Consider the following 11,074-nt stretch of genomic DNA (forward strand, 5'->3'; position numbering starts at 1 on the left):
AACACGCCACCAACCGACACAGCCAACTAGTAAGGGTTGTCACGTAAACAGAACGTGGCCAATTCGTCACTAGTACAGCACACCGGTGTGTTCTTGTAGTCCCTAGGCCTTTTGGGCTGTTTGGGGCCATGCACATTTAGTTTTATTGTCCTTCCCCTGTACCTCCAATTAGCACGGTTGGCTACCTGCAATGCGAAAGGAGTTCAACATACATACAGATTTACCGTGTAGGTTTTTGATACGCTTTTGACGTTATTGGTGTTTTTGTGTTTCGCTAAATTCAAAATTGTGTTTAACTCTGTCGTGTAGTAGAATGTGTCTTCATATATCTCTTAGCCTCGTACGTTGGTCCTGAATTGCGCCGTGCTGCTATCACTTGCTGACCCAAGTCAGCCTTGTAAAAGAAACATGATGTCTCAATGGGTTATCACCCGTTGAAATAAAGTCCACCACTACTTTAGGATAACACAATAGCTTACTCTCAACCTTGGAGCAGTACATGAGGGCAATGGATGTATGTTGACTTTCACACCGTACGTAGCCAACCACGCAAATCAGAGGTGCGGGAAATGTTAACCCATTCTCTTGTATCTGTCTTGCAGGACCAGGAGGATACAGACAACTCGGAGGAGGAGAGTGGCTCCATGGAATCAGCATCTGGCACTGAGGAAGAATCAGAGTTTGAGTCGTGCAAATTAAACGAGAGCATTCCGTGATTTCTATTGGTACAGAATCGTAAAAAAGGGAGGATTTTTTGGCTTTTTTATTCAATGAGCTCGTAGCAGCAATGATGTTAGACCTTATATGTATGTATGGATGTTGAACTTATTTTGCACCATACGTAGTCAACCGAAACACGTTTCATTCCAGTCGGGAAGTATTAAAGCAAGTATCGATATTATTATATCAGAATCCCAATATTGATTTATACTGGAGGAATCCGATGAGCTATGAAGCTCTTTTTCACAGATGTCCAGTAGGGGCATCTGTGCAGAAACTTTGTCAGTCCACTGCTATGCCGTATCCCTCCACATTCCTAAACACGCGTTTAGATTATTTGGCTGCTACTGTAAATTTTATAAATACACACAGTAGGGTACAAATGAAATACTTCAATTACCACCACACTACAGCGCAGTATATTTGGTACGGCGTATACGCGCACTGCAGAAGAGCCGTTGATAACGCGTGGCTTATTTAATTTCTATGCCACTATGCTAGTGGCAAATCCGAGTGGATGTATGCAGATGGTCCTGAGAATTGGAAAATTGGGGGGAAAAACCACGGTAGCGAGACACTTGTGTAATAAGAGCCTATGTCCGGCTCACGTGGTGATCGGCTCTGCCGGTCCTGCTTTACAGCCAATGGGGGGAGAGCCTGGGAGCATGGCCCTGGCGTGATCAAGGGGTGCCAGCTAGGGTGATTGGTTCTGCTGGTTTTGGCCTCAGCCAATGGGAGGACAGGTCAGGGGCGTGGTCCCGGGAGTTGATGGGGAATCTAGAAGATTCGGCGCAGGCTACCAAGGATTGGCTGGAGCGTACCACGTGACCCGGGCATTAAATAGGGGGAGAGATGAACGACACGGGGTCAGACGAAGAACAAAGGAAGAGAGGGGCCACGCGCGAGCGGGGCTCCGAGTGCCACGTGGCGGTGCGTCTCTTGTGGTCTGTCTGCCCACTTCCCGTTGCCTGCCAGCAGCGGGGAGTACTTGTGAACTGGAATAAATAAAAGGACCGATTCCACAAGTCGTCTCCAAGAGTATTATTACACTTGTATACATGTTGAACTTTTTTCGCACCGTACGTAGCCACTGTGCTAATCGGAGATGCCGGGGGGGGGGAGTATAACAAACTATATAGCTCCAGTTCCTAATGGAAAGGAAGAGCGTTCCAGACGGCCGCATTAGCACATCTGAAAAGCGCGCGATGCGGCGACCGTCTTTATTCGATGGTTGAGCCAAAATCCGCTGCTGCCGCTGCGACAATAAAGCGGAGTTCGCGTGGTTGATGGTTTATGGGGCCGTCCATAAATGACGTCACGCACCTGGGGGGGTGGGTCAGACATTTGTGACGATGTGTGACGAGGGGGGGGGGGGTTGAGAAATGTGACATCACATCAAAATGCGCAACTTTACATAAATATAGACAACACGTTATACTCAATTAAATATACTTTTTAAGAAATGTTTTCTCCTACAACATTAGAGTGCAGCGCCACATTAAATACGCACTACAATAGCGATTTTAAGCATGTTTTAGTTTCAAAATGGAAATATGGTTTTGGGGAGGTGGGGGCAGAGCTTTGTGACGTCATATTTGAGTGGGGGGTCTGACTTTTTGTGACGCTGTGTGACGAAGGGGGGGGGGTCAAAAATCGTCCAAAATCGCGTGACGTCATTTATGGACGGCCCCTATGCTCCTTGACGAGATGAGAGGAGGGAGCGGAAACCACGAAAGCTTCAAATCAAGATCCCCCACTCCTTCACTACCCCCAACCCCTCTACCCCCCACTCCCTCCCCTCTACCCCTCCCCTCTACCCCCCTACCCCTCCCCTCTACCCCTCCCCTCTACCCCCCACTCCCTCCCCTCTACCCCTCCCCTCTACCCCTCCCCTCTACCCCTCCCCTCTACCCCCCTACCCCTCCCCTCTACCCCTCCCCTCTACCCCCCACTCCCTCCCCTCTACCCCTCCCCTCTACCCCTCCCCTCTACCCCCCTACCCCTCCCCTCTACCCCTCCCCTCTACCCCCCACTCCCTCCCCTCTACCCCTCCCCTCTACCCCTCCCCTCTACCCCCCTACCCCTCCCCTCTACCCCTCCCCTCTACCCCCCACTCCCTCCCCTCTACCCCTCCCCTCTACGACCCCCACCCTTTTACCCCCAAGGCGCGCGCATCACACCCCCCCTCCCCCCGCCGTAATGCGCGGTGACGTCATCACGCACTCGCGAGCCACCACGAAAGTTGCTGTGCGTGGTGACGTCATCATGCACTCGCGTGCCACCACGAAAGTTGCTGTGCGTGGTGACGTCATCACGCACTCGCGAGCCACCACGAAAGTTGCCGTGCGCGGTGACGTCATCACGCACTCGCGAGCCACCACGAAAGTTGCCGCGCGCGGTGACGTCATCACGCACTCGCGAGCCACCACGAAAGTTGCCGTGCGTGGTGACGTCATCACGCACTCGTGAGCCACCACGAAAGTTGCCGTGCGCGGTGACGTCATCACGCACCGAGCCCATTGCCGCCAAAACTCCTCCCGCCGCGCGTTTCGTCATGGGCGACGGTTGTTTCTCAGTCGTGTAAGTTTATTAAACCCGAAGCGTGTGAGGGTTGGTTAATGTTCGCTTACTAAAGCATTAAAGTCGCTTTGTTGAGGGGTAGATGATAAGAATATAATCATAGAAGGATTTGTGGCGAGCATTTTGCTGTGGAGTGTGGAGGGGGTCACTTAGCCATATCTATACCATGGTTTACGTTATTATCCTTGTAACATTAAATATTTCGTTGAGAACCATGTTTAAATAACATTCCTCTTTATTTTGTTTTATTAAATTGCATTTATTAAAACAGTCTTTTACTTCATAAAATCACGTCAGATCTCCCACTTTATACCAACATTTTTTAAGCTAATGTAAATAACTGATCGTATAAATGAAATTAAATACACACTTATGACATATTTGTTCCTATATTTTATATTTAATATTCAAAACTTGACGTTTAATAAACGTATTTAATCCCCCATTATCGACATGAATGGAATTATAAATGTTTGATAATTATCCAAATAATTATCAAATATTTAGAATCACTGACCTCATTTGCATATATTGATCAAATTTGAAAATATGCTGAATTTAATTGTCGATCAAATTCTTTGTGCCTACTCAATTGACAACAAATAAAATATAAAGTTTATTTCTGCTTGAATAGTGTGCGATGCATTGCTATGCTCAGCCGCTATAATAGGTGAAAATATATTATTTTAAATGATTAAATATGTTCTCGATAATTAAGGGCATACAGTAATTAATTTCGATAATTAAGGATAAGATTAATTACGTTTAAATATGCTGTAGATTGCTGAACAACAAAGAATCTGGTCTCACTTTTCACCTAAAGCATGTTTAACTTTCACAATATTTTGGAGTTTGAAATCTATTGATCACGTTAGTGTCCGATCATATAATACTACATTGTCTGATCACATCAATATATTGTACTGGTAGGAACCACCTGGTTCCACCAGCCCACAGGGGATTATTAAAAATGGGAGGGGTGGGGCTGGGTGGGTGGGGAGGGGCTGGGTGGAGAGGGTGGGGCTGGGTGGGAGGGGTGGGGAGGATGGGGCTGGGTGGGTGGGGAGGGGCTGGGTGGAGAGGGTGGGGCTGGGTGGGAGGGGTGGGGAGGATGGGGCTGGGTGGGGAGGGGCTGGGTGGAGAGGGTGGGGCTGGGTGGGAGGGGTGGGGAGGATGGGGCTGGGTGGGGAGGGGCTGGTCACCCCGTGGTGCCCTTATAAAACTCAACGTTTAACCTACTCACGCCGGCTTGTGCCCGCCCTCACAGTCGGGCATATTTGCAGAATACACCACGCCGCCGTTGACCCTGGCCATTGACCGAGCAACCCAACGTTCCTACCAGCTCCCTCCGCAGGAATGTGTTGTCCGATCACGTTAGTGTTCGATCACTTAATACGTACATTGTCCAATCACATATATACATTACCTGCCGTATGGAAAGTGCGCATTGTGCACGTATCCCTTGCTATGAATACAATTATGTGTAGCCCTTTGTCAATTTCACTGCACGATGAAGCCCTCGATGGTGTTGTCATTCGTGGGGAAGGGTTTTCAACCATTCTTCATTCACCACGCTGATCAGTGCGGGTTGGTGAATGGGGCAGAGAATCGGGGCCGGTTCGGTTATAGCTTGCCAATGATGTTAGCCATGGCCGGTCAAGCAAAATCATGTCACCTGGTACAGCACGGTGCCCTAACCACTGTGCCACCGCTCCAATTTGGGCACAGAATAAAAATTCTAAAATTAGATCTCACAACTATAGGGTAGAATTTTCCAGAAAATATAAAAAGATTACATTTCACCTACACTTATGTTCCATACCTGTCAACCCCTTATCAGTACCTACTTTATTACAGACTAATTCAGACCTTATTGGTCACTCTGTGCCCTTATAAATCTCAACGTTTATCCTACAGAGTCCCATCACAAGGGAGAAACACAAATAGATACATTTGTTTTTTGCCCGTATTGAAACGGCTGTACGTCGTATGGACCTGAAAACGCAATTTCCCTGTATAAGAATACGGTTAGACCGTATGGGTTGACAGGTATTATGTTCTATCTGCTGCTGTATGGAGACATCACCTCGCTCATGCACATGAGCTGATCTAATTGCTCCATTTCCGCGGTTGGATCGGGAGCGTTTCTTATGTTGGTTGCTGCCACGGCATCATGAGTCTCGACCCTGGCCATCAGACAAACTGCTTCAGGAATACTATACATGAATGTAAACTGTAACAGATGCAATAATATGAGCAGAAATGTTTCAAACACCAAATTCTAAGGGACTAAATACAGCCATTAAGAAAGAGCCTTAAATTTGAATAATTACACAAAATAGCAAGTCCATGATTGTATTTCCAATATTAAGCAATAGCGCTATACAGTTTAATGTTAGAAGAGATAATGGCGTATACATGCAGTGTTTCCATAATCTGAGATTGGAAGTGAGATATTGTACTGCAGTGGTATAAAATATATATTGGCCCTGTGTCGAGCTTGCGGACTTCGTCCTTTGTGTAGCAGCTATAGAGACACATTTGCCACAGATTAAATAATAAAGTTAAAGTGTCCATGTCCAAACCAGCAGTAAGAGACAGTTGAGGAAAGGTCACATTCCCATGGCAAGAGTCGATCTCTAAAGGAAGACCACTATTGACATCTCACAAATTGGTACTCATTTCAACTACGACTGAAATATAAAAAAAATTACTACTTTTTTTTATATTTGCAATAAATAATACAGGACATCACAAACAGTGTGGAGGAGACAGGAGTTGAACTTGGATGAGGGCTGCAGTGTTGCTGACGCCAGTGAGAAAAACCACGGAGTTTTCACTTTTCCAATGTTCAGGTGAGGCTCCAGTTCAAAGGTCTTCAGACGTGCGCTGCTACTTCTGAGACGCAGGTGGCATGGGATTAATAATCTCACATTACCAATAAAGGGAGAACTACATGTGAATGCATTGTTTCAAGTGGTGTATTTATTGTGCAACTGAAAAAAAACATAAAAAAGGGGATGATTCTTGAAAAACCAGGGCACTTGGCAAACCCTGGTTCACATAAGTGCAAATAAAAAGCCTTTTGTCAGATGAAAATTCCACATTTATATAGTATAGTACTGCCATAATATGTAATTGTGTCAAGTACATGTTAACCAATACTTCTTTAGGAACACTACCTAGATACATTCAAAATAGTGCATCCATTATGTTAGCCTATCATATCCAGCCTGACAACACTGGCTAATGCAGCATAGAGAGTCAAAACGTATAAAGGCTCAAACACTTCAACATTCAAATGTTGGTGATACCAGTCTATATCCTGAAATATATTTGTTAGAAACACCTGCCTCATTGTGATTACTAACAAAATAAAGTTTCTCCCGGTCATGTAAAATTTTATCTAAAAAAACATTTAATTGAATGATTACTGAATTTTTTTTTACAATATGCATCGTTGCACAATACCTGGTGCTCACAGGTTTGCCATTGTAATTTTTCACATATGGTTGCAGAAAAAAACGTGACGATGTTCAGTTGCCACAAAAAGTGGTAAGTACTGAAGTTACATATCCCTATGAATTGGAGTACAGTGATTTACAATTGTCTAATTACAGTTAATATAGCATTGCTTTAAATATGCTGTCTTTGCTATGGAACATGGCATAATATGATTTGTCCAGTTGTCAAACTTAATGAAAATGCTTCTAACAACAACATCGCAGTTTAATCTTAACCCCTTTGGTCGTATGATCAAAGGTCTGCAGGCTTTTAAAAAGTGGATTTTCCATTTTTCCTCAATAGTGACGCCCTCTATCAAGGGGTAATTCTAATTTTTTTTTATTGAATTTTCAAATTTCAACCATGTAAAAGTCCTTATATTCACCTCAAGTGCTGTAAAAGAAACACCTGGCACTAATGTTCACGTGATGTCATTGAATGAAGCTATCATGTCACCGTTTGTAGATTTCTGGACAGGTGCTGGATACATGTACAGATGGTGCACTGAACGTCGATTCACTTTCAAATAGACGCTTCACGTTTTCCATGAACCCACACGATTTGCCTCATCCAAGCAAAATTATGGGTCGCCGGAGCAGCCGTAAAAAATCTGCAATGACCTCGAATAACACTTTGGGGCACAAATACGATGGGTCAATGCAGACTCCGTTTGCAGATCTCAAGAGCAAGCAGGCACAGCTGGATACGTGAGTTCAAATGGGCTTTTCTAAACTATATGAATCCTTGCATCTAGATTAATAATGCAAAATGCTTGTCTTCAAAAAAAAGTTTTCAATAATACTATGACAGCTGTTGATAATGTCATTATACAACTCAAGATTCTGGGGCCTGAGTACACAATGACTTAAGCAATTCTATAGGGAGTTAATATAAAAACAATTAAGTTTGCACTTAAGGGTGGTCAGGACCACTCGTACATCAAGTGACAAAGTAAAACAAAATACAATTTTTGACAATATCAACATTGATGTCAACTGCGAATATAAACATTGAAAACGTTTACACAATATGTATCTACTGCAACGTCATGAAAGGGGACCAGGATCAATGTGATGAAATAAACAGGCAACTAAGAGCAGGATTAAGTGCTTTTTGGAAAATGAAATTGACAATGAAAAGCAAAATACAAACCTGCTGCAAGGAGGAAGTTTACAATTGGTACATATCTGCCACGACATTCATCAGACACGTGAACACTGACAAAAGCTGAAAATTACACAAATAAGCATGAAGAGATGCATGCTTGGAATGAGAAACAGAAAAAGGTTAATCATTGACCAGACATACAAATTAGAGCCATTGACTGTTAAGAAAATTAAATGGGTGTAGGCAGGACATCGATGGAAGGGATGATGGTTGATAGATGAGACTGGTGATATTATTTCAGCCAAAGGAGTACACACGTCAGAGAGGAGAGGATAACCAGCAATGGGTGATCAAATCAACTAACTTGATGGTGTAGGTTTGAGGACAATATTACACAAATTAGAAAATGCTATATAAGTATAGCCAAACAATATTGTACCTTAGTGTGATTGCAGCTGTGCGGGCCCACAATCCGCCTGCTAAAAGACCCAGAATATTAACGTATGTGCTTGATGGTTGAATGGATCTGTAGGATACAAATAACTCCCTGCCTTCCTGTTAATGCAACCAACACTGAGGATGGAAATAATGACAAGGCTAAACTGTGGAGCTTCATGATGAACAGGGATGGTACGGCACAGGATAATGGTGCAATTGCCGAGCAAGTGAGTTTAACATTGTGAGGTGTCACCTTATCAGTGTATCAAGTTAAAGTCAAAGTATATCCCTGCCCAAACAAATACAAGTACTAGATCGCACTAACCTTGGGGTGAATGAATGGGAGTTTAATTTACAAAACGACTATTCCCAACTCTTAACTTAAAACAGAGTAATTGGACAAAGGTTTCGACATTTCTAAAACATGAGATGAGCATGGTGAAAAATGTTGGTCTTTTTTTTTTTATACAAAAGTCAAGGTCATACATAAGACGATCAACTCCTTTTGTATTTAAGACTACACACTAAGTGTGTTACACATTTTTTCCCCAACTTTAATGCCATAGAACCAAGCACCTTATGTTCTACTTTGGTATTGTTTCGTCTTGTGATAGGACCACCGGACAGCAGCCACGATGCCGAGTAAGCAGTTCAAATGGTGTGCGCATGGTAAACCTTTCAATGGAGAGAGTACTATTTGGTGTGAAGTGGAGAGAAGTCCGCCTTTCGTGGAGGCAAGGCCGACACGTCAGCCTCATTCCATGGAATCCTTCCTCGCAGCCAATATGTATAGCAGGGTTGAGGAGTAAAACACCATGATTCAGCTCTCTCCAGTACCGAACACAGCTGTAAGACCAATCATAAGTTGGCGTATTGCCTAAGTGTTTATACCTGGTTACCTTGATTTATTGTATGGTAATTATGCACTTAGTAAGGGTACTTTGTTTTTTAAAGTGAACCAACTGAAATTAGTTACCAGTGTTCCTCATTGTATTGGAGAGTAGTTACACTTGATGCTTTCCTTTTGTTGTTTACTTAATATGTATATTTATGAGCTTGTGATGCACTTAGAGGTGGTACAGTAAGATATGGCGATATGATGAAAATGTGACTATGAAACAGGTTCCCATGCAGCAATGTTATCCAAACTCCTTCGCATGACACATAAGTACATGAACTGCACACAAGTGCTTATATGGTGAGTTTTATTTATTTATTTAAAAAGTATTCTACATATTTATACACATTTAGTAACTTAACTCATTCACTGCATTGTAAAGGTGTGAACATTTAAAAATGAATACATGACTTAACTTATTTTTATAAAAAATGAGTACCAAAAATGTAAAATTTTAAGTTGAAGAAAATACCATATTGAAATACATTACATTCACATCTGTCATGCCAATACAGAATTACAGGTGCTGTACAATAGAATATATAAAATAAGTGTTCTGATTTACTGCACGTTAAATAGTTTTGGAAAATGTTTAACTCTACTCAACTTTACAGTTATAAATTCATTTCTGCAGACATTTTAAATGAATTCAGATATGAAAAAAAGAAGAAAAAATTAAAAACTTTAACAAACATTAACAATTTCACTTGTTATTTGTGCACAGAGAACACAATTGAAAGTGTGTTCAAACAGGCGTATGCCAAACATTTGCCATGTATGTGTAATCTTGGGTATAGTACATGAATACCCAATGTGTGAAGCAGGACTCGACACTTAAAATCTGTCATTCTATGAGCCATTCAATTATAGTGTAAAATCAAATGTGAAGTTTATCAGCATTCCAAAACATTTCTACCATTTATAAAGCAACACAATTAAACCCACTCTTGAGAAGCAAAGCTCTGCTATGTAGCAGTCAATTACATGAAAGGATGTCACTGTTATTTTGAGTTATATATCCACACGTGAATAAAGCTTTAAAAGTTTTCTTTATAAAACGAGTATTTCCTTTCTTATCATTACCATTCCTTTTAACATGAACCGACTCAGTATGTTGTACCTAACATGCTCAACATCGCCTTTTGGGTCATGCCAAACATTCCCATTTATGTAAACATCATAACTAGATAAAACGAAGATACTTCTGCAATGATTGTTGTAGTATTTAAACACTTTAATGGCAGTAATTTCAAGTTTGCACAAGTGTATACATCACAACTTAAGCTAATGGGAACTCAAGGAAATAAGTGCATGTTGATTTGTAATTTATTATTGGGTTAGGCCACGTAGTAACCTTGCATTTCTGAGATTTTTTGACAGTCATACTCATATGCTGTGTCGGTCATGGGGTTTGTGTGATATTTCACCATGCTGGTCAGTGCAGGTTGGTAAAGGGATGCCTAAGACCAGTTCAGATATGACTCACCACTAGAAATCAAACTCGGGTTATCTGGGTCACATAAGGCGGGTATCGACAACTGCACCACCACTTCTCGGAGTTCACGTAAAATATAATCAATAAAATATTAAAGTATCGGGTGCATTCAAATGTCAATACAAGTAATAAACACCAAGAAATGTTAAAATGTGACTGTATAGTTTACTGCAGTGATTCCCAGCCCCATGTAATTTTATGGGCAACTCGTTTTTACAATATTAGTATATGGGCATTTTCTATCTCTCCAAATGTTAACTTAAGGGCATTCCGTATTGCCCATGTATTACGTTTTCCCCATGCAACCCTATAGCCATTCCGTTTTCCCAATG

At 42.2% G+C, this 11,074-nt stretch overlaps 1 long non-coding RNA gene across 1 annotated transcript; it reads left to right on the plus strand.

Moving 5' to 3' along the window:
• The first annotated feature begins 3,088 nt into the window (after nt 1-3,088).
• LOC133346936 (uncharacterized) lies at nt 3,089-10,293 on the plus strand. The gene is made up of 6 exons (XR_009755669.1): nt 3,089-3,300; nt 6,048-6,155; nt 6,819-6,855; nt 7,270-7,511; nt 8,444-8,576; nt 8,964-10,293. It is a non-coding gene; the product is annotated as an uncharacterized LOC133346936 (long non-coding RNA).
• The last annotated feature ends 781 nt before the right edge of the window (nt 10,294-11,074 follow it).

Source organism: Lethenteron reissneri, chromosome 3 (assembly GCF_015708825.2).
Source record: "Lethenteron reissneri isolate LAM-NWPU_2019-01 chromosome 3, ASM1570882v1, whole genome shotgun sequence".
Taxonomy (NCBI): domain Eukaryota; kingdom Metazoa; phylum Chordata; class Hyperoartia; order Petromyzontiformes; family Petromyzontidae; genus Lethenteron; species Lethenteron reissneri.